Here is a 25,273-nt window from a genome sequence, read left to right on the forward strand (position 1 = left end):
TGGATTATGCAGTTCGAAAGCCAAGCCTGTCCGTACTGACTGGCAATGCTCAACCTGTCAAGTTCCACTTTGTTTAGGTAAAGAAAAACAGTGTTTTCAAATTTTTCATAATGTTAATGGTAATTAATAAGAATAACAAATAAGCAAGACCTATTTTTTCATTAAAGAGCAAATACAATATTTTTGTTTTTTTTGTTCAACCGTCGCGGTGGACTAAAATATGAACCACCTAAATTTGAAAAAATTACAATGTGTGTTTCAAAAAATGCATCAATTACCTTGTTTACATATAACAAGGACCTAATATATCATAATGTTTCTTCTGATTTGTAGAAGAAAAGTTGTTGCTCCAGTTAGTATATATTTTTGGTTTATTTTCTGCGCCGGTAAGAGAGAGGTACAGAAGAAAATGTCCCTTTCCAACTCGACCGATTCGAGAACTAAAAATAGTTAGAGCATCCTCGCCTAATTTACTACAGGACGACATATAATGGGATGTGGGAATCCAGCCCTGTAACAAACCCAAAATTTAAACCTACTCAAAAGTGCAGAAACGGAGAATTTGAACTGCCCGATTATTTATACAATGGTACGTAAGTTTTCTACTGATAATATTACAATGGTATAATCATAATTTATTTAAGAATTTTAGAGCATTTACCAATAAGTCACATTAAGTGGAAAAATCTGCAAGATTTGAAAAAATTTTGTGGGCCCGAGGCGCAGAATTATTTTTCCAATATTCCACATTCAATAAATTAAAATACCTGAAGCCTCTCTGACTCGAAATTAGTTTATAGTATCATGCAGGGTAAGTTTTCTATTTAAAAACAAAAAAAAATAATAAAAAATCCTGTTTTTTAATAGATGAAGCATGCAAGTATTTTGCTGAAAACACCATTACTTGAGTGTTCACTTAATGACATGGCGCCTTCTTAGAATGTCGCGCATGGACATGGCGCGTTTTTCCATTTTTTTTATGACGTCAAGTGAAAGAATGTTGTTTTTGTAAACCACGCTACATGCTACATTAAAATCTACCTAATAGGTGCTACTACAAATGCTGAGTCGTCATTTCTACCCTAGTTCAAAAATCTAGTTAAAATTTAAACAAGACTGTAAGGAATTAAAACCTTTAAACTGGTTTTTCTCGAAATCGATTTTTTTGACAAAGCGCCTTTTTCCCCTGTGGTCTTCATATGTAAACCTACTAACCATTTATTATAATGTCTTCGTATGTACACATGTAACTTTAAAATTTGTATTAGGCTAAACGATATATTTTTATTTTTGTTAAAAATTTAGCGAAATATTAAGCGCACGAGGCATGCAAGGTCGCACCAGGATGCACCTAGTGCATCGTATCGTCGATGAGTCACCACCACCTGCTTTACAGAAATATGAAAAACAGGCGACGAACAATAACAAACTACGTCAGCCGATCAATCGGGTATAAAATACGCCGATTTCAGCAGTATTGGATGAGTGTGAACCAATCGACAGTAGTGCGACAAGTCCTTAGCTTATGTATTCATGTAAGTACAATTAGTAAGAGAAATACCTAATAAGTTGAATTATTAACTTTTAGTGTGTTGGATTATGGCTGTATTATACGGATCCACTTATAAATGTTTGGTCAATAGACTTAAGTGTTTAATAGAAAACTCGATAGTGTTTGATTCCATCCTTAAAACTGAGATCCCGGCGCGACGTTTAACGTCGTGAGTCAGTTTAATTGATGAACCCAGAAGGGCTCATAAATTAAACGTGAAAATATGAATTGCGATGTGTGTTGTAAAGCTACAAACGCTTATAATATAATTTTTTCTTGTTATTGGGAGAAGAAAACCAAAATAATAACGACAGCGCCTTAGAAGACGAAATAGGACAAGATGTCGTAAGTGAGACGTATAGCTGTTGCACTAATAATCCAAATATTGACGTGACATTAAGAATAAAGGAAGTGAATGATTTCTATGAAGCTCCAGTTGACAAGCGTGTCCAAAATATTACTGGAGTTGTTAATCAACGCGATAAGGATTGGTGGTTATGGAATCATGCTGTACGACACCATGAATCAATAGTGTTCTGTAATTTCCATTATGTTCTTGAGATAAGATCTATAAATTTAATTATGAATATTTGCATTGAATGTCATGAAGGTTTTGTTGATGAGTTTTACAAAAAAGTTGCTTATCACTACAAGGGAGTGTCTTTTTTGCTAGTGCATGAACATGACTTTTTTGCATATGAATTGCGATGTGTGTTGTAAAGCTACAAACGTTTATGATTTAAATTGTTCTTGTTATTGGGAGAAGAAAACCAAAATAATAACGACAGCGCCTTAAAAGACGAAATAGGAGAAGATGTCGTAAGTGAGACGTATAGGTGTTGCACTTATAATCCAAATATTGACGTGACATTAAGAATAAAGGAAGTGAATGATTTCTATGAAGCTCCAGTTGACAAGCGTGTCCAAAATATTACTGGAGTTGTTAATCAACGCGATAAGGATTGGTGGTTATGGAATCATGCTGTACGACACCATGAATCAATAGTGTTCTGTAATTTCCATTATGTTCTTGAGATAAGATCTATAAATTTAATTATGAATATTTGCATTGAATGTCATGAAGGTTTTGTTGATGAGTTTTACAAAAAAGTTGCTTATCACTACAAGGGAGTGTCTTTTTTGCTAGTGCATGAACATGACTTTTTTCATATGAATTGCGATGTGTGTTGTAAAGATACAAATGCTTATAATTTAAATTTTTCTTGTTATTGGGAGAAGAAAACCAAAATAATAACGACAGCGCCTTAGAAGACGAAATAGGAGAAGATGTCGTAAGTGAGACGTATAGCTGTTACACTTATAATCCAAATATTGACGTGACATTAAGAATAAAGGAAGTGAATGATTTCTATGAAGCTCCAGTTGACAAGCATGTCCAAAATATTACTGGAGTTGTTAATCAACGCGATAAGGATTGGTGGTTATGGAATCGTGCTGTACGACACCATGAATCAATAGTGTTTGTAATTTCCATTATGTTCTTGAGATAAGATCTATAAATTTAATTATGAATATTTGCATTGAATGTATGAAGGTTTTGTTGATGAGTTTTACAAAAAAGTTGCTTATCACTACAAGGGAGTGTCTTTTTTGCTAGTGCATGAACATGACTTTTTTCATATGAATTGCGATGTGTGTTGTAAAGATACAAATGCTTATAATTTAAATTTTTCTTGTTATTGGGAGAAGAAAACCAAAATAATAACGACAGCGCCTTAGAAGACGAAATAGGAGAAGATGTCGTAAGTGAGACGTATAGCTGTTACACTTATAATCCAAATATTGACGTAACATTAAGAATAAAGGAAGTGAATGATTTCTATGAAGCTCCAGTTGACAAGCATGTCCAAAATATTACTGGAGTTGTTAATCAACGCGATAAGGATTGGTGGTTATGGAATCGTGCTGTACGACACCATGAATCAATAGTGTTTTGTAATTCCCATTATGTTCTTGAGATAAGATCTATAAATTTAATTATGAATATTTGCATTGAATGTCATGAAGGTTTTGTTGATGAGTTTTACAAAAAAGTTGCTTATCACTACAAGGGAGTGTCTTTTTTGCTAGTGCATGAACATGACTTTTTTCATATGAATTGCGATGTGTGTTGTAAAGCTACAAACGTTTACAATTTAAATTGTTCTTGTTATTGGGAGAAGAAAACCAAAATAATAACGACAGCGCCTTAAAAGACGAAATAGGAGAAGATGTCGTAAGTTAGACGTATAGCTGTTGCACTAATAATCCAAATATTGACGTGACATTAAGAATAAAGGAAGTGAATGATTTCTATGAAGCTCCAGTTGACAAGCGTGTCCAAAATATTACTGTAGTTGTTAATCAACGCGATAAGGATTGGTGGTTATGGAATCATGCTGTACGACACCATGAATCAATAGTGTTCTGTAATTTCCATTATGTTCTTGAGATAAGATCTAAAATTTAATTATGAATATTTGCATTGAATGTGATGAAGGTTTTGTTGATGAGTTTTACAAAAAAGTTGCTTATCACTACAAGGGAGTGTCTTTTTTGCTAGTGCATAAACATGACTTTTTTCATATGAATTGCGATGTGTGTTGTAAAGCTACAAACGCTTATAATTTAAATTTTTCTTGTTATTGGGAGAAGAAAACCAAAATAATAACGACAGCGCCTTAGAAGACGAAATAGGAGAAGATGTCGTAAGTGAGACGTATAGCTGTTGCACTTATAATCCAAATATTGACGTGACATTAAAAATAAAGGATGTGAATGATTTCTATGAAGCTCCAGTTGACAAGCGTGTCCAAAATATTACTGGAGTTGTTAATTAACGCGATAAGGATTGGTGGTTATGGAATCGTGCTGTACTACACCATGAATCAATAGTGTTTTGTAATTTCCATTATGTTCTTGAGATAAGATCTATAAATTTAATTATGAATATTTGCATTGAATGCCATGAAGGTTTTGTTGATGAGTTTTACAAAAAAGTTGCTTATCACTACAAGGGAGTGTCTTTTTTGTTAGTGCATGAACATGACTTTTTCCGTATGATTTGCGATGTGTGTTGTAAAGCTACAAACGCTTATAATTTAAATTTTTCTTGTAATTGGGGCAACAATATACATAAACGTTTAGAAATGATAAAATTATGGGGAGCACGAGAAGAATAAATGTGTTTTTTATACTTTTGGTTCTTTATTTTCCACAAAACCTTTTATCGTCACATGAATTTAACGCTAATGTGTCTCTGAAATATTTGATAAATATAGTGTATAAACATATAAATAGTGCGATGTTAATTACATTTCCCATTCGTTCTAGTAACATGGCTCTGTTACATCCAACTTTTTTAATTCTCACTGCAATAATCAACAATGTTCTATACGTGTATCAACCTAAAAAGAATCCTGATGTATACGTGTGTTTCGAAAATTGATAGTAAAAGAAGTAATAAAACTAAAGACCAAAGCAGTAATCTAAAATTCGCTTGTAAATAATCATTAGAACTTATAGAACATTATATTGATAAATTAAATGATAAATTTGATTCGATTTGCCACCTTACTGGTCACGATGACGTCAAACGGTTTAGACGCGAATTATTCGACGGTGTTTCATATGCTATCAAATGGCTTTTTGGAATTCCTGATGCCGATGATGCAATATTTTACACAGAAACCATTAAAACCGTAGCTCAACAAAATCACGACATGCAGTTATTGATGAAACAACAAGCTCACGTAATGTCTGACGCCATTAGTGATTATAATAAAACTGCATCTACTCTCCAATTAACGAACAAAGACTTAATGAAAATTGTCGTGGAACGCACTCTCTCCGAGGTCACCACGTCCTAGAGACAGAAAATCCCGGCAATCTGATTGGCCCGATACGCGGCGGTGCGGCGGTAGGCAACCGAGCGATGGCGTGACATGCGGGGTTCTTAGCGAGTCAGTCGGGTTAGGAAAAATAGCGGAAAAAGAGGTGGGCAAAATAAAAAGTGGTCGTCGCCTTCTTTTTGGATTCAATAACGGTTGTAGCCGTGTATTGATATTTTTCCATTTTGCCATAGACAAGCGTGTAATTCTTGTCTGAAACTTGAACAAGTTGCAGCTTGTTCAGGGTGAGCAAAAGTTAAATTTCGTCGTTCTCGTTCCGATAGCCTTCCAAGGACGACTTTTAACCGTGTGTTTCGGAGCTGGCAATTTTCGTTGGTGTCGACAAGTTGTGATCCGGTCGGGACGTTGTTTTAAAAATAAAACCGTTTTGGTGAACAACCGCGTCGGACTCCAAAAGCAGTTTTACCTAGTAAGTTTTAGGTTAAGTTTTTATGTAAAAATCTTCTAGCCCTGTCCTGTTGGCACTTTTGTTAAGGGCGGGAGTTTAGTAGCTAAGGTTGTTGAGTTAGGTTAAGTGTTAGGTTTGACGATTTCCCAACCTTGTTTTAGTTTAAGTTAGGTTATTAGTTAGGGTAATAATTTAGTTTCTCTGATTAAACGTTCAAACTCGAAACTTGGGGGCTTATTCTTTCAATCCTTGGAGGCTTGAGGAGAATCAGAAAGCTCTGGGTATATATATTTCATTTTGTTAGTTTGTCGGTATCTAAAATTAAAAAGTTAAAAAGCAGAAAAACCGACTGGCATCCCTCTCACTTTTTTTTAATGTTGGAAGACATGGAAATATCCGAGCCAGACGTATTAGACTGGAATGTCCTGGGGCTTGAAGATACTCTCAGGGCATCGAACCTGACGAATCCTGGGGCAACCCAGGAGGACCCGCCAGTGGCGCTACAGGGGCAAGAGCGTCAATTAAACGACAAAAATATGTTAAAGTTCAATAATTTCTCTAAAAATACTGTAAAAAGAATCAACTCCTTAACTTACAGTCAAACGGTTACTGATCATCTCAGCTTAATTAGTCAATTATGCAATGAACTAAACGAAGAATTTGATGTAATGATAGCATCAATCTTATTTTCAAAGCAAAATATATTGCATCCAAACATAATTACCCCAAGGCACGCACTTAAGGTATGAGTTGACAAAATTAAAATTAGTATCAAATTTGGAATTACCTTATGATTTACACGACTTTGATAATTTTGAGTTTATAGTTTCTTCCAAACAGTTTAAAAAGCAGATTGGTCCAACACGTTAAACCATGTCTACTTCACCAGCAGTTAGTGATTGTGCAGAAGCTTTAGAAGAATTGTGCAACGTTGTTACATCACCAGAAGTGCCGATAAATAGTGAAACAGAAGCAGACTTAGAAACTGGTGAAGATGTCGTAAGTGATAGATATCGTTGCTGCGAATTTTACCCCAGTAATGAAATTTTAAAGAAAATCAAAGAAATAAATAATTTCTATGAAGCACCCGAAGATATGCGTGTACAAAATGGAACTGGAAAAATTACTGAAGCACAAGAAAATTGGTGGTTGTGGAATCGTCCAACACAACACCATACCATGTTATCATTTTGCAATTATTACTATTCAGCTATGATAGAATCAAATGGAACTATAATGATTCTTTGTGCAAAGTGTTACCGTACATTAAGTAATACGTTTTGGGAAAAAGTGGCATACAATGTTAAAGATGTAAGTTTAATGTTGGTTCACGAACATACTAAAGGCCACTTAAATTGCGATATTTGTGCTGTAGATACGTGCAATAATGATAATTCTTTAATATGTTATTGGGGAGAAATTAGTAAGCGTCGAGAAATTGTAAAGTTATGGAGCGCACGTGAAGATTAAATATTTTATAGCGATTGCGAAGACCTTTCACCACCTCAACTAACCAATTCAATGATGGCACCATGCGAGATTTCCTGTCTTCTGAATTTGCTGGAACTTCTTTGGCCCATTCAAGTGGAGCAACTTCCTTTTTACCTGATATTACAATGGTTAGAATTAACGCAAGTAATCATGCAGAACGAAAACAACTTAGCTGGCAAACGCTCATTAAAGAACTTTTTACTACCACTCCAGAAAATAAAGAAGCAAATCAAACTAGCGGGGAGCAACAAATTCAACGAATACAGAATTTCATTTCCGAAGTTCGTAGATCTCTTAAAGGAGCACGACTACTTCACGACATTTTGCCAAACGTCACTAGAACCGAATCTGCAGCAATGCTTAAAGCAACAATGGGAACAAAATATAACGGTGGTTTATTCTGTGTGGATCTTCCACACTGACCTTGTCCACATCCTCCGGTTTGTTCCTGGGTAAGCGGGTACTGCAAATGTTCACGCTTCAATACAAGTTGCTATGGATTTATTTAATTCTGAGTTGGTTGAAAAAAGTATAAATGATATTTATGAGTGGATAAGTAACAAAACTCCATTGTATGCAGCTTTTCATGGTAATACAGATGATTATTATTAATCTATTGAAGATTCAGTACAAGTTTTAAAAGAACTTCTGCATTTTCAATATAATAATGATGAAACAAGTATTTTAAATTTTTTAACTGATTGTATTAATGTTATTGATAAAAAACTTCCAAAAGTTAATACTATACATATTTTAGGACCTCCCGGATCAGGGAAATCTTATTTTATAGATTGTTTAATTCATAATTTTTTTAACTTTAGTCAAATTGGAAACTTTAATAAGTATACTTCATTTCCATTACATGATTGTGTAAATAGACGAATTTGACTATTTAATGAACCAAATATTAAGCCAGGGGCATTAGAAACATTAAAATTATTGTTAGGTGGTGATTCGTGTCCAGCAAAAATTAAGTAAAGGGTGTCCCAGAAATATTTTCATTTTTGGATCTGTCCTATGGCGCAATACGCATGTTTCGGAGAAAGGAGATAGTTGGCAAACGTTTGGCAACATTGTTAAGTTTTAGTTGCAATGGAGCGTTTTACTGGACCGCAACGTGCTTTTTGTGTTCGTGCGTTTTATAAAAACAACGATTCTTATGCCCTTGTGCGTCGTTTGTACAGGAATCATTTTAAGATAGCAAGAATGAGAGATGTCCCAAGTGAAAATTTGATTAAATATTGTATAAGAAAGTTCGAGAACAGTGGAAACACGATGACTAGTAAACCGCTTGGACGCCCAAGGTCAGCGAGATCGAACGAAAACATTGAACGTGTACGCCAATTCGTTAACGAGGATCCCCGGCAATCATTAAGATTGGGTGCAGCGTCTTTAATTTTGCATAAGTCGACTGTTCATCGCATTATTCGCTAGGATATGCATTTCCATCCATACAAGATTGTTATCACACAAGAATTAAAACCGCAGGATCCCGCTAATCGATCAGAGTTCTGTAGAATAATGAGAGAGGACTTCAACGGTTGCAACAACATATGGTTTTCTGATGAATCCAATTTTCACATTAACGGACATGTTAACAAACAGAACTGCCGATATTGGGCCGAGCAGAACCCGCAAAATCTTTATGAGACGCCATTACACTCGCCTAAAGTTATTGTCTGGGCTGCTATGTCAAGGCAAGGAATCATTGGTCCGTATTTTTTTAAGGATGGTCAAGCTCAAACTGTTACATCTGAGCGCTACTGCCACATGATTAAGACTTTTTTAAGTCCTGCAATTCAGAACCATGGTGGCTACAATAGAAACACGTTTTTCCAACAAGATGGAGCGACTCTCATGTCACGAATGCTTCCTTGGATGCTCTTGATCAGTTATTCCCAGGGAGGATCATCAGTCGCAGAGGAGACATTAACTGGCCACCAAGAAGTCCCGATTTGACACCAGCAGATTTCTTTTTATGGGGACACCTCAAGTGTAAGGTATACACCCAACCGCCACAGGATTTGAGAGAATTGAAGCAAAAAATACCAGATGAAATTAACGCTGTTCCTCGTGCAATGCTTCAGAGAGTGATCGAAAACTTCGGTTCGAGATTACGAGAGTGTGAAAACATGAACGGTGCTCATTTATCCAATACTCTTTTCCATAAATAAAAATTTAATATTGAGGCTTTCCTTTGGTAATAAATTTATTTAGAAAAACAATTTTTAGTATTTTTTTTATTGCATAAAATAAGCAAATGTTTTTGAAACACCCTTTATAAGAATGATATTCTAGACACGCCCTAAATAATCTGCCTCTGAAGAAAAAAAAGTTTTTTTTAAAAAAAATAGTTTTGGGATCATTTGGGTTAATTAACTTGTCCGAGAAAACCCATTCATCCTGGCAAGTTTTAAAAGAATACTATTGGACATTCATTATTTGAAACTTCTAAGTAACATTGTATATTAGGTTATTAGGTGTAACAACAAACTGGTTCTGTCACCTTTGGATTCAACAGCACGCTACAACAAGGAATGTGTATTATTTTCCAATTGATGGAATGGTTTAATGAAAACCAGGTGGAGAGCTTGAACAATTTTGTCTGCTCGAAAAAGGCATATGCGTCTTTCATAAACGATGATATTTCTGCCGCAGACAAGTGGTGCACTTTGTCAAAAATGTGGAAGATCTAACTTTGAAACAAATAGTTCAGATAGTGATATCAGTTCCTTGTAGCAATGCTTATGGGAAAGATTTTCAACTTAATGAACCAGCAAAATTTAATACAAAATACTATTGTAAATGTTGACATAATATGCAATTAGTTAAGTTTTAGAGTACGTTCTTTAATAAAGTTTTAATTTGGATTTATAAATGTTTTGTGTGTTTTTAATTATCTTGCATAAAAAAGCGATTGAAAAAATCACCTAAGTACCTATTAACCTCTCGACAAAGTTTCGTTTACTGTGTTTTTGCTCTCCTATTTTCCAAGAGACGATTTTCTTTTATAAAAAAGGTGGCAATCGTATTTATTCCTCGAATGATTTTGCTGCAGAATGTCAATCAGTTGAAAAGTAAATCGTACGTTTGATAGATATAAATGGCTGATTGCTGGTCTATGTTCACTCCCAATGTCAACTTCTGCACAGTTACTCAGTTCGCCATGCGTAGATTGACATTAAAAAGAATGACACTTTTCCTAATACTTCGCCATTTATTCAGACATTAAATGAAAATTCTTGAGCCAAATATTGTGAAGATGTCGAATCAATAAATTACGTAACAGTAGTAATACGTTTTCATTAATGTGGAACTAAAATATATGTTCTCGGTAATTGCTCAATGCTGCATATGGCAGAACAGTAAAGCAAATAAAACTACCCACAACCCCCGCCTCCATCTTCAATTTATTAATAAAAAAATAGGAATTCCACTCTTCACCTGGACGACTAGTTTTGCTTCTCACCACCGGGACAATATCTGGAACAAAAAAATATATTAATTTTAGTATGTATTTGAAACCAATTTCTAAGCTTGCAAAACAAACACTTGCTTCTGCGATTTTTAAAAGGTGATTATTTTATAAATAAAAAATATCTGTATAAAAATCTGCGTTTGACAGTCCTACGCCTAACTCACAACGTACCACAAAAATGGTAAGATTTTATTTTTTGTTTATTAATCCCAATCCTCTGATGCGTTTCGCCGTACTACGGCTCATCAGGCCATAGAGGCTTGGTAACCAAAGAACAAAACCCATGCAATATTTGGTTCCATCTGTACTCAAGTCTATGAGTTGGAACGTATTAATAGCGTCCCAAAAAAAAACAAAACATTACTATACCACATCATATCAGTTCCTAGATTCCGTTAAAGCGTCAGTTCAACAATGGAATTTTTAATAGTGACAAAAAATATTCGCGGTTTTAAATCATTAAGTGTTTCCATTAAAAAAAAATCAAATGTTTGTACCATAGTTCAAAAACCGACGACGCTAGAAATTTACTACGTCACTGGATTCTACAGAAAATGTCTTTAAAAATCCGTTTTAACTTCTTCAAAAAGTTTAAATTATATCTGAGATACCTCAAAAGTGATATTTTTCAATTTTTCCCTAACAAAAAAATGTTATGAGAATTCTGCTGTAGCCACGTGTAATTTCAAACAAAAGTAGCAAACTGTCGCAAAAAACACAACTTTATATCTATGAAAATAAGCGAGATAGTTGAGATTTTTTTATATTTAATTTTAAATAATAAATTTTGTTAATTGTAATTTTTGTTTAGAATGCAGGATAAAAATTTTATGGTTTTGAAACAATTATTTTAAAAAAGAGTAATAAATCTCCCGAAATCAAATATAAGAATATATTACAAAATACTTTAATTTTAGTTACTTTCAAATTATAATACACCAAAACAACATGAACGATGGAATCATTACCACAGTATAGCAAGAGTACAATAAATACACTCGGGTCAACATTTTTTTCTTAAGTCTGGTTTTTATTCCCTCGTTTTTAAAGAAGTATAATGAAAAATATCGTTCATAATTCGTCCAAAAATAGGTTTTCCGTGTTTGCATGTCTTCCGGTGTTCGGCTTTGCCTCACACCTGAATTGGTTATACGCGAACGGAAAAACCTTTATTTTTGTACTAATAAAATATACTATTACCGCACTACAGCGGAAAAGTGCTACTTCCGCTTTGAAAAATCGTACGGCAAAGTACACTTTTCCACACGATCGTAGGAAACATTATTTTAATCATCCAACTGAACATTGCCTTAACCCCTATAATAATTAAACAACAGCCGACCAAAAAGTGTAAAGTGTGCATTAAGCAAATTAGTTTTTGAATATACTATTACCGCACCTAAACAAAAAAGGTGGTACTACAAATAGCGGAACAACCAACAAACATTTTCAAAAACTAATTCCGACTTTGTTTAAAAAAATTATTACACAGGGTGTTTACGAATTCGATGCATTAGCATTGCTATCTCAGAAACTATAGTTGATAGAGAGAGATGGAGGCAAAGATGCGCATTTTATTGCTAAATAATTATGGTGCAAAGACATACTTTAAAACAACTAATTATTACTAAAAGACCTTAAAAAACCTATTATACAGGCTGCTTAAATTTGGATAAACAAATCTGAATTTATTTTTCTTCAAAACCGCTGCAGATATTTTCATAAATATTTGAAGGTAACTGTCAACAATACGAGTAAAGCACGTTTCGCAATAAAAAGAGAGATGCAAGTCATGACGTTGTATGTACCGCTATGCAATTATATGAAACGTAGAGTTGAGCAATTGCTAGCAATTTATTTTCATTATTCTACTCCGAATACTATCTTTTTCTCGAATTAATTATAGAGAAAATGTAACTTTGCCGTGAAAACGCCGGAAATGCTTATTTTTAAGGCGCTGTAAAACTCAATACAAACAAATTTCAACAGCTACGCAAGTTCAACAACGAAAGGTAAATTTGGTATTGTGATGGTGGCTTAAGGACATAGTGAGGTCGCTGGATGGAATCAGACCAATGTACTCAAACCTGAAGTAGCATTAGCTTTAAAACGATGCAGCTTCAAAAAACTAAAAACTCACTTTAGCATTTCGTAAAAAATGAGATCGAACAAATGCTCCCCGTTCTGGACGGTAAAGCTAAGAAGCTTTTTTTAAGAGAAATTCGGATCACCTGGGTGTCCAAATTTATCTTGAAAAGAATTTCGACCATAGGAAACAGCAGTTCAAAACTCTGACCCTTACAGCGTTTTGCCTTTAGACTATTTTTTAACTAGCCATTGTTTATCGATCTTTTACGTTATGTCTGTATTATATTGATAGATTATATCTACGATAGAAATAAATGAAATTTATTTCACTTGAACGGAAACATAAAAAATGTGGAATGCGGTTAAAATGCACCTGCACTTATGATGCAATAGCTAAACTATGCACCGGAGTATAAACCTACCGTGGAACCAGTGTTTGGCATGAAGTTATATCCTAGAGAGGGGATAATTTCAGTCAGTCCTGCTTTGCCGAGCAGAAAACTCGGAAAATGGCGCTACAAGTGACAAGCCTCTCTCCAAGATTCTATCTTCATTAGAAGTGTAAGTATTACTATTGTACTTTATTTTTGTGTATTGATCTTACACCTATTTAATTATGATTTTATTGGAAGTTAGTAACGTTTTTATAAGATTAGTAAACCGCTTATTTTATTAGTTAGTAAGTTATGAGTTGTTTAGGTTAAGGAACTTATTTAATAAAATTTAATGGTGTGTAACTATGTGTTTTATTTCACACTGAAACGAGATCCCAGGCAGTAAACTTGCATTCAATCCAACACGTCACGTTAGTCGTGGCAATATAATACCTTTAAACGTATTAAACCTATTTCATTAAAAAATATATTTTTTACCTACTGAAAATTTTATAATTTGTCACTCGCAACGTTATGGAAATGGCCGCCTCACTTAATATACTAATTAAGCAAATCCTCTAGTTTAGACACCTTTTATTGTCCGTATGTCAAGGTGCTAGAAATTAAATGGCGATTATGTAGAAAAGTTGACAAAGGTCTAATAAAAAAAATAATCTTAAAAAAAAATTGATTTATAGGGCAATTTTTTGTATGTCAAAACGACCCTTGCTTAGTAGTTGCCTGAAATAATCATGTAAGTAACCAGACAATAGTGTGGTTTAAACTTCAGATCATGCAAACATTACTTTACACTTCAACTCATTAAAGAGGAAAACGGTGTTCCATATCTATGCAATGTTATTGTCATGTTGTGTAAATTTGGTTGGCAATACAATCACCTCTGTTATGACATGCAACTAAAGTTATAATAATCAGACTATACCTCATTATTACTATTACTTTAAACATGTCTTTAGACAACAGTACATACATGGTGTTTTCTAACAATTGCAAAAAATCTTAATCATCGATTATACACCAAGAAATAATGCCAGTTTGCTATACAGGTAATTCAAATTCGACCCTCACCATTGGGAGAAAGTTTAAATTGGGGCAAAGTTGCGTCATTAAAGCTCAACCAAATGCAGTAGTAAACATTTTGATTTTCCGAGTACTTCCGAAGATATTTAAAAAAACTGAAAATTTTATTTTTTAATTTTATTTATTTCTAACCTTATTTGAAGAGATATTCCAAAACTAAAAGCATCTTTTCATTGCCACTTTTTCCTAGCCATTCGATGATAGATTCATATTTGCCGGCCGACGTTTTTTGGCAGCCATCATCAACTTTCTTTTTTCTTATGGGGGCCATATTGGATTTTTAACCCACCAAATAGTACGTTTTATGCTGATTTTAGTGATGTATAATCAGTTATGATTTGCTTCATAAATAACAAAACAATTGAATAAAAACTAATTTTACCTTGTTGGCTTTGAGGTTATGAGAGGTATTATGAAGATTACTTGGTAGTACTTGTCACACGCAATTGGCCTGAACATACTTAGACACAATGAGGAAAAATGAGGCAATATTATTTTAAGCTTCAACACAAATTTGGAACTAAGTTAATAATATGAGAGCAAACCAACTGTAATCAGTAAGCCAACAGCACCACATAACTTTATTTAGTTAAAACTTAACCAAAACATAGCTTGATTTGATGTTTTTCAAAATCCCATATTAAATTATTTAAACTTGCACAACATTACAAAAAAAATCAATTTGGCAAAAAATGGAGTTCCTAAAATGATGATCTTTCTCTTGGAAACATAAATGACCGGTTTAAGTTAGAGATAATGCTAACAAATCTCTTCTGATTAACCTAAATTCTGCAGCAATCCTTGTATAATAATAACATTTTGTGCGCCGGTTTCTTTTCTAGATACATTTTTAACTTGACTTGCTCTAATAATCGTCCGAATTATCGTGTTTGACAAGTACTGTCAAATAATGACATTTCATAAACCGTCTCATTAACTCAAAGCCGACTAAAGTAGAATTAGTTTTTATTGAATTTTATTTTGTCATTTGTGAAGCAAATCATAAGTCATTATACATCACTAAAATCAGAATAAAACGTACTATTGGGTGGGCTAAAAATCCAATATGGTGCCCATAAAAAAAAGAAAATTGATGATGACTGCCAAAAAACGAAACGTCGTGTGGCAAATTGGAATCTATTATCGAATAGCTGGGGAAAATGACAAAGAAAAGATGCTTTTAGATTTGGGATATCTCTTCAAATAAGGTTAGAAATAAATAAAAACAAAAAATCTAATTTACAGATTTTTTCGGATATCTTCGGAAGCACTCGGAAAATCGAAATTTTTAAAACGGTATTTGGTTGAGCTTTAAATTGCGCAACTTTACCCAAATTTAAACTTTCTCGTATCTCTTATGGTTCTGAGATCCCAATGGTGAGGGTCGAATTTGAATTATCCTGTATAGATCATATTTCAAAAATGCTTTGTTAAGAAATACAGGGTGTTTGGAAGAAAATCATTTATTTCTTCAGTATCGGTAACTGTTTTCAAGCAGATTTAATTTTTATTTTCAGAAAAAACATCTCAATTTCATAATGCACATTGATAGAGAAATTGGTATGGTTTTTCTGACAAATTTGTAAAATTGTAAATTTGTTATTTTCTCGAAAACTGTGACAGATACAGAAAAAACTAAAGAAGCAAAAAAGTTTCTAAATTAACAGAAATATTTCATAAAAAAATCATTGTGGCACCATTAAAAAGTTTGTGGAAGGAGAAAGGAGGTCTTAAACCCCAAACAATAACACAGAACTAACACTCAAGTATTTCATTAATTTCATAACAAAGCATTTTTGAAATATGGTTTGTACAGTTACAAATTTGATGCAAAAACATTGCTATCTCAGAAACTATAGTTGATAGAGCTTTAGTTGAATGAAGGCAAAGTTGCGCATTTTAATGCGAAATAATTTGGTTAAAAAAAATTTTCATTACTTCCGGAGATATCCGACAAAAAGCGAAAGTCAAATTTCTATTTTATTTTTTTACTACTTTATTATTGATTATTTTGGAAAATCAATGGCACCTTCTGGAGGCACTTTTTTAGGCTCTTTAAGAAAATAGTTAGTTAGTTTCAGCTCAGACGTTTCGATTTTTAGATACCGTCATCAACTTAAATTTTTCAATACGAACATGAACTTTTATTTTGTTTTTTAGTAGCTACAGACCTCTTGAAACTAATGATGTGCCCACACTTAGCCAAAACATATTTTTTTAAATTAATGAATTGAAAAGTACTATAAGAAACTCTCTTTTTTTTCAAAGGAGCAATGAACCTAATTTTGAATTATATCAAAGTAAATTATTTACTCATTATGACAACATATCAATTTCAATTGCTTAATTTATTTAAAATACTTAATACTTAAGTACCAAGTACGTAATACATTAGATATATTTTTTTGACGTGATATAAGTTTCGGAAGGTAGCTACTAAAAAACAAATAAAAAGTTTAGGTCCGTATTTGAAAAATTAAATTAAAATAAATTAATTTAATTAAAATAAGTTGATGATGGTATCTAAAAAACGAAACGTCGGAGCTGAAAACTAAAACTATTTTCTTGAGGAGCATTAAAAAGTTACTCCAGAAGGTGCATTGATTTCCCAAAACTTTTTCGGTTTTTGTCGGATATCTCCCAAAGTAATGAAAATTTTTTAAATTTTTTCACCAAATTATTTAGCAATAAAATGCGCAACTTTGCCTCAATTTAACTAAAGCTCTATCAACTATAGTTTCTGAGATAACAATGCTAATGCATCGAATTTGTAACACCCTGTATAATACATATTAATTCAATGTTGAGCAATTCGGTTTACTAAAGTGTATAATGATGATTATTGTGTTAAATGTAAAACAATAATGAAAACAGCAATACTGTAAAAATTTTAATGTTAAGGTGAATTTATGCAGGACATTAAAATAGAATTAAGATAAACTAATTTAGTACTAAGAAACATCAACATGTGTAATTGCAACATGCATTTATGCAACTGAATTTTCTATTAAGTTTAGTTAAGTTAAATTAAGAAGTTGGTCAACTTTTAACTTTCTTAACTTAATATTACTTATTATTATTATTTGCTTATAGCACATAGCCTGAATAGGATTTGGACAAATGACAAATGTCAATTACATCTTATCTTGATTAATGTTTTCTTCCTTTGTCAGATTTTTCCGACAAAGGGCTCTGTGAGCCTAATGTCTGTTTCCCCCACACTTCCAAGACAAATTTAAGTATGTACCGGTTGACCCAATAAGACTGTTTTCTCGGCCATATCTCGGGAGCCGTTCGTCGTAGGACTTTGGTGTAAAAAAAATTATTGGGCCATGAAGAATCGCTGGAAAATATTTTCTAGTTCTAAAAATAACCACCAGAGGGCGTAACTGCCATCTTAAATTTTAAAATCGCATTTTCTCTAAATTTCCCATAATAAACTAAAAAGTTTTTTTCATATTTTGAAAGAGAACCAGTTTATCTACAATGTGACCCATTTAGAATGGAAACACCCCTATACAATTTTAGGTTATTAACCGATTTCAATGATTTTTTTTTTTGAAATAATTAGGACTGAAATGTCTATTACGGGAGAAAATTTTAAATATTTATTTCAGTTTTCAGGTCATATTACGATACTTTTTCTTGATAGAAAATGGAGAATTTTTATTAGCGATTTTTTTATTGAAAAAATTACTACGCCACTGGATCTATAGTGCTTTCAAATAGCTGTGACCAAAATTTATTTTATTTTTTTTTTTTTTGATTTTTTTTGATTTTTTTTTTTTTTAGAAATTAATCAATTAATAAGTAATAATAAACAAGTAAATAGTAACACCATTTCTATGGCAACAGTTGATGCAGGGTGTTCTTTTGTGACCGTTAGCTTAGAGGATTTTTGAATTTTAATTTGTCATAACTTTGTTATTAATGAATGGATTTTCATGAAATTTTGGTCACAGCTATTTGAAAGCACTATACAGTGCATTTTTTTTAACGCGCAACATAGGATTTTACGTGTTAAATTTTTAAGCCCATGTTAGACCATGTTATTTTGGAACTACAAGTATAAAACTTGACGGGTGTGTCTTTAGTACCCTGAAGCTTAAGTAAGTCTACCAATTTGGGTCTAAAAAGTGATTTAAAACTGGAAAAAAAATCATTTTTTTTTCGAAAAGATTTTATCCTTTCATACTCCCTGTATGCATTGTTGTTCCTTGTTGTTTTTGATACTGGCAGGGCAGGTAGCAGGTAAAGTGACTTATTTTGACTGCATCACGACCCGACATCTTTTGAACGTCAAAAGGGCATTTTATGATTGTTTGGAATATACTGTTTGGCTTCAAACGGAGGTCAATTTGAACAATTCACTTATAAAAATACTTCTTTTGTTCGTAACTTTCTTGATATAAAGTTAATGATCACCCTGTTTTACTTTCTACGCCAAATTTTACCTGCTACCTGCCGTGCCAGTATCAAAAACAACAAAGAACAACAATGCATACAGGGAGTATGAAACGATAAAACCTTTTCGAAAAAAGATGATTTTTTCCAAGTTTTTAACACTTTTTAGGCCGAATTGGTAATTTACTTAAGCTTCAGGGTACGAAATAGCCACCCGTGAAGTTTTATACTTGTAGTTCCAAAATAACATGGTCTAACATGGGCTTAAAAATTTAACACATGAAATCCTATGTTGCGCGTTAAAAAAAACGCACTGTAGATCCAGTGGCGTAGTAATTTTTTCAATAAAAAAATCGCTAATAAAAATTCTCCATTTTCTATCAAGAAAAAGTATCGTAATATGACCTGAAAACTGAAATAAATATTTAAAATTTTCTCCCGTAATAGACATTTCATTCATAATTATTTCAAAAAAAAATCATTGAATCGGTTAATAACCTAAAATTTTATAGGGGTGTTCCATTCTAAATGGGTCACACTGTATAATTTTCGTTAAATAAAATTTTCAGTTATTTCAAAAACAAGATGGTGTGGGGGTGTTCAATTGATTTGCAATAACCTGCTTTAACTTTTAACGGTTTGACCGATTTTAACAAATTTCGTATCGTTGAAAAGAGCATCCTTTGGGCAATAAGAATCAACCAAAATATAGTTATTTTAGTTGAACCTTTCTCCGCCAGAGGGCTAGTTTTGACACCATGACCCATATACTAAACAAAATCAGAACAATCAAATGAAATGATATGTCCAAATATAGATATAGCCTAATAACATCCAAATAGGCCAGGGAAAACCGTTTTTCAAAATCTCGATCCTAACATCAAATATTGGAAAATTAGATTAATGAATCTTTGAAAGCCAAGGATCGCGTGGTAAATGTTCTAAAACTATTAATATTTAGCTACAAAATGAATAAGATGTTAAAGAGGCAGTTGTGAGTCTAAATAGAATTTAATTAGGCATTATTTAAAAAAATATATATCATCAGAACATTCATGTTGCTCCAAAGGGACTAAACGCATCCTGAACTTATTAAGTCACTTTAATATTACTCTTGGAATTCTTACTTACTTTAGTTTAAAAAAGAAGCCTAAAAACCCAAATAAATACTATATCCAAATTTCACATACTTTGGAATCATTAAACAAGTTTTTTTGTCAATTTGATGCCCCAAATCATTTTGCGTAAAATTTAAACTGTTTTTTTTTTCGTTTTTTAATAAAACCCATGAGAGGAAAAAGAAAGAGATCTAATGGCGACCCAGGTGTTCAAAATGGCCTCCGTTATTTTGAATGCACATCTGAAGACGCTTCAATTTCAGCTCTGGGGATGTTCAAGATGGCATTTCTAATTCTTGCAATCATATCCTCGCGGGAAGTTGGCCTTGTTGCAAAGACTATATCCTTAATCCTTCCCCAGAGATAAAAAATCGCAAAAAAAACAGTTTTAAAATTTTACGCAAAATGTTAGATTTGGGGCATCAAATTTGACAAAAAATCTTTGTTAATGGTTCCAAAATATGTGTAATTTGGTTATAGTATATTATTTGGGTTTTAGGCTTCTTTGCTAAACTAAAGGTAAGTAAGAATTTCAAGAGTAATATTAAAGTGACTTAATAAGTTCAGGATGCGTTTTAGTCCCTTTGGAGCAACATGAATGTTCTGATGATATATATTTTTTTAAATAATGCCTAACTGAATTCTATTTAAACTCACCAATTGCCTCTTTAACATCTTATTCATTTTGTAGCTAAATATTTAATAGTTTTAGAACATTTACCGTGCGATCCTTAGCCTTCAAAGATCCATTAATCTAATTTTTCCAATATTTGAGGTTAGGATCGAGATTTTGAAAAACGGTTTTCCCTAGCCTATTTGGATGTTATTTGGCTACTTTTTCATAAAGAAAAAGCTATATCATTTCATTTGACTTTTCTGATTTTTTTTAGTATTTGGGTCATGGTGTCATAACTAGCCCCCTGGCGGAGAAAGGTTCAACTAAAATAACTATATTTTGGTTGATTCTTATTGCCCAAAGAATGCTCTTTTCGACGATACCAAATTTGTTAAAATCGGTCAAACCGTTAAAAAGTTAAAGCAGGTTATTGCAAAAACAATTAAACACCCCACACCATCTTGTTTTTGAAATAACTGAACATTTTATTTAACCAAAATTATAGATAAACTGGTTCTCTTTCAAAATATGAAAAAACTTTTTAGTTTATTATGAGAAATTTAGAGAAAATGCGATTTTAAAATTTAAATGGCAGTTATGCCGTCTGGTGGTTATTTTTAGATTTTGAAAATATTTTCCAGCTATTCTTCATGGCCGATTTACCCAATAATTTTTTTTTAAACCAAAGTTATACAACGAACGGTTCCCGAGATATGGTCGAGAAACAGTCTCATTGGGTCACCCGGTACAACTAGCTAAGTTCAAGTTTGAATGTGACAGATCCGATGCAAAACAACTATGCAACAACAGTCTAAAGTAAACTTATCTAAGATGTCCTTATAATCTACTTAGCCAAAGTTGGGGAAACTGACATAAGTGAATTGAGCAAATAACAAAACACAAAACAAAAACTGTAATCAAACAATTAAGCACAAGGTAAAAAAAAACCTGTGAAAACACATTAGTACATCAAAGTTGTTTATACCAATGTACAGGGTGATTGATTGAATTTTGACCACCCCCTTAACTTCCTTAATTTGATTTTAGCAAAAAACGTTAAATACAAAACTAGTAGATATTTAGGTCTACTTTATTCTTAGATGCACAGTTAATATACAGGGTGTCCCAAATTTGCGTAACGAAGTAAACTTATGTTTTTTTTAAATACAATGAGCAACTTTTTATACGATAGTTAATTATGCGTCAAATAGGCCTTACTGATGTAAAAATCTCTGTATCGATATTCAACTGTTTCCGCAGCAGTGTCCTTGATTGATTGAATTCTGACCACCCCCTTAACGTCCTTATTTTGATTTTAGTAAAAAAACATGTTGTATCAATTTAGATGTAGATATTTAAGTCTACTTTATTCTTAGATAAACAGTTATTATACAGGGTGTCCCAAATTTGAGTAACTAAATAAACCCTTAATCACATAGTCGAGGCAACATTGTTAAAGTAACAGATGCTGCTTCGGAAACAGTTGAATATCGATACAGACATTTACATCAGTTAGGCCTAGAATTTGACGGTAAACTTCAAATATCAGATAAAAGTTGGTCATTGTATTTAAAAAAAAAAAAAGTTTGGTTCGTTACTCAAATTTGGGACACCCTGTATAATAACTGTTTATCTAAGAATAAAGTAGACCTAAATATCTACTAGTTTTGCATTTAACGTTTTTGCTAAAATCAAAATTATGAAAGTTGGTGGTCAAAATTGAATCAATCACCCTGCACCTATCAATCAACTTCCAAATGATATGATTACAAGATAATATAAAGCTCATCAAACAAAAAATTATGATGAGATCTTAGACAGTAAGGAGGACACCTTTGTTAGAAATTGTTCTGAACAAATAAGGAAGCAATTTATTTTAATATGAAGTACAAAAAACCCAATTTGACAATGCCAATAAACAAAATAACTTGGTGAGGCACATGCATACAGGGTGTTACAAATTTGAGGCATTAGCGTTGGCTATCTTCAGAAACTATAGTTGATAGAGCTTTGGTTAAATGGAGGCAAAGTTGCGCATTTTATTGCTAAATAATTTGGTAAAAAAAATCAAAACATTTTCATTACTTCCGGAGATATCCGACCAAAAACCGAATAAGTCAAATTTCTATTTTTTTTACCACTTTATAGCGATTATTTGTAAAATCAATAGCAACCTTGTGGAGGCACTTTTTTATGCTCTTCAAGAAAACAGCTTTCGTTTTCAGCTCCGACGTTTTGTTTTTTAGATACCATCATCAACTTCAATGTTCAAATAACGACCTAAACTTTTTATTTCGTTTTTTAGTTTTTAGTATCTACAGACCTTCTGAAACCAAGTGATGTGTCACACTTGTCAAAAAGTATATCGTAGTGTATTATGTACATACTTGGTACTTAAAGTTTTTTAAATAATTAAGCAATTGAAATTGATATGTTGTCATAATAAGTAGATAATTTAGTTTGATATAATTTAATAATAGGTTCATTGCTGGTTGGTTTTTGGTGGAATTATTTATTTTTCAAATACTCACATGTTTGAATTTGAGGTTGAATTTTGATGAAACAGCTTAAACTTTATTTTTAGTGTTAAAAAGAGCAAAACCTAAATCTTAAATCATCATCATCAATCCTAAATTATCTACTCATTATGACAACATATGAATTACAAATGGATTAAAAAAAAAAACAAGTACCTAAGTACACTAGGTATAATTTTTTGACAAGTGTGGCACATCATTAGTTTGGGAGGTAAGTAAGTGTAGCTCCTAAAAAATGAAATAAAAAGTTCAGGTCCGTATTTGAAGAATGAAGTTGTTGATGTATCTAAAAAACCGAAACGTCGGAGCTGAAACTAAGCTGTTTTCTTGAAGAGCATAAAAAAGTGTCTCCAGAAGGTGCCATTGATTTTCCAAAATAATCAATAATAAAGTAGTAAAAAATAAAATAGAAATTTTACGTTTGTGGTTTTATCAGATATCTCCCGAAGTAATGAACCATTTTTTTGGCGCAACTTTGCCTCCATTTACCAAAGCTTTCGCAACTATAGTTTCTGAGATACCAATGCTAACGCCTCAAATTTGTAACACCCTGTATATTTTGGGTCTGGTGCGACATAGGTGCAACCATATTTTGTTTTTTTGTTTTTTTTGATGAAATTAGTGTCATATTGTTTATTTAACTTAGTTCCACCCAAAAATGGGTGGTTGGAGCTGTTTGTTGGGAAAAGAATAGTAAAAAAAATGCCTTTGAAAGTGGTCAGGTTACACCAAGTACATGACAGGTTTAATAGTTAAATAACTTGAAAATTTGTAAATTAAATAAGTATTTTTAGTTTTTACATGCAAAGTGACACTTTACTATCTATAATTACAGTTGACAATTGTTTAACCTTAGTGTCCAGATTAGTACAAGGGGCAATGTTTATTTTTTGTAAATGTATTGAAAAAGATGCATGGTAACCTAGTGCTAACCATAGTGGCCGATTCATATATGTAGCAATAATTATTAAGATCTGAAAAAGAGGAAAAAATATGGAAACTTCCATTTTAAGAAATTAAAAATCAATTTTTAGAATTACTTTACTAATTTGAACAGAAAAACAGTTCTGTTTGACAACATTGCTAGGGTTGTTAGGCACCAAACAAAATGTTCAACATCAGGCGGGTGGTGCGGTACCGGCTCAAAAACAAGTCATTTATGTTTAGTATGGAGAATGCCATAGGAGTTTTTCATGTGTGAAAGTGATTCATCCACCCTTATTTTGGTAAAGTAAGTTAAATAAACAATCTGACATGGGATTTCATCAAAAAAAGAACTAAAAATAAGATGGCATCTAAATTGCACTGAAAATTGAATGTAACTACAAACCTTACTTTCATTTAGTATAATTCTAATTTGCTTTAATTTAACGTCTGCATAAACCCACCTTTAATTTAAGTAAATCAGTTAACTCACCTTTAAAACTTACTTTTTTATCCACCATTGTAATGTAGTTGCAAAAATTGCACATGATTTGGCTCTTCAACTTTATTGATATGTTGCACTTCTTGGGGTAATATGGGCCTCCAAATAGGACAATTTCTTCAAAGAAGTTGTGCTTTCTCATCCAGATGAAAAATGGGGAAGTATTCAGCATATAGGGGATAAGATGCTGTAAGATTTGTTAAATTTGTAGTAATGCAGCCATGTTGGTTACACAGGTTATGTATCAATTTGCCACTGTAATCAGTGTTATCTTACCTGGGCAAGCAGCCGTTGTATCCATTGTGCTATGCTATCAAAAACTCTACATTTCCTTGATTTTAGTGTATAATCTTCGTCAATTATTAGATAGTTGTAATATAATTAAAATAAACTACAATTATTTAAGCTGCATGCTGCATGCATGGCAATTTTTTCATGACAACACGACAAAAGCTAGCAATGCATAGTGACAAGCTGACAGCTGACAAGTTGGAAGTTAAGGCGTATTTTGACGGACTACTAACCTGAGTTTTAAGTTGTAGTAGCATAGGGCGTCTTTTTATATCAGAATGAGTTAAAATGAGACAGGCATTGTAAACACTCCAGTAAACACTGACGCCAAGCCAAAACACGCCTTTAGTTGACATCGTAAATCGCAACACAACAGAAATGACAGATCGAAGATATTCAGCCGAGTTTGGGATAAAGCGATACGCTGCCATGACGTCACAGTGGGTGCTCGGGTGTACAATATGCAATTAAAAACCCAGGTGGAAGGTTGAAGGGGAG

At 32.7% G+C, this 25,273-nt stretch overlaps 2 long non-coding RNA genes across 2 annotated transcripts; one reads left to right on the plus strand and one right to left on the minus strand.

The window, feature by feature from the left end:
• Positions 1-410: 410 nt before the first annotated feature.
• Positions 411-1,061, plus strand: LOC145740014 (uncharacterized). Its single transcript, XR_014181327.1, has 2 exons — positions 411-811; positions 868-1,061. It is a non-coding gene; the product is annotated as an uncharacterized LOC145740014 (long non-coding RNA).
• Positions 1,062-9,533: 8,472 nt separating this feature from the next.
• Positions 9,534-24,571, minus strand: LOC145740013 (uncharacterized). Its single transcript, XR_014181326.1, has 2 exons — positions 24,489-24,571; positions 9,534-10,825 (listed from the first exon to the last, which is right to left on the minus strand). It is a non-coding gene; the product is annotated as an uncharacterized LOC145740013 (long non-coding RNA).
• Positions 24,572-25,273: the final 702 nt, after the last annotated feature.

Source organism: Ips typographus, unplaced genomic scaffold, assembly GCF_016097725.1.
Source record: "Ips typographus isolate SLU unplaced genomic scaffold, UJ_Ityp_2.0 IpsContig94, whole genome shotgun sequence".
In the NCBI taxonomy this organism is placed as follows: Eukaryota; Metazoa; Arthropoda; class Insecta; order Coleoptera; family Curculionidae; genus Ips; species Ips typographus.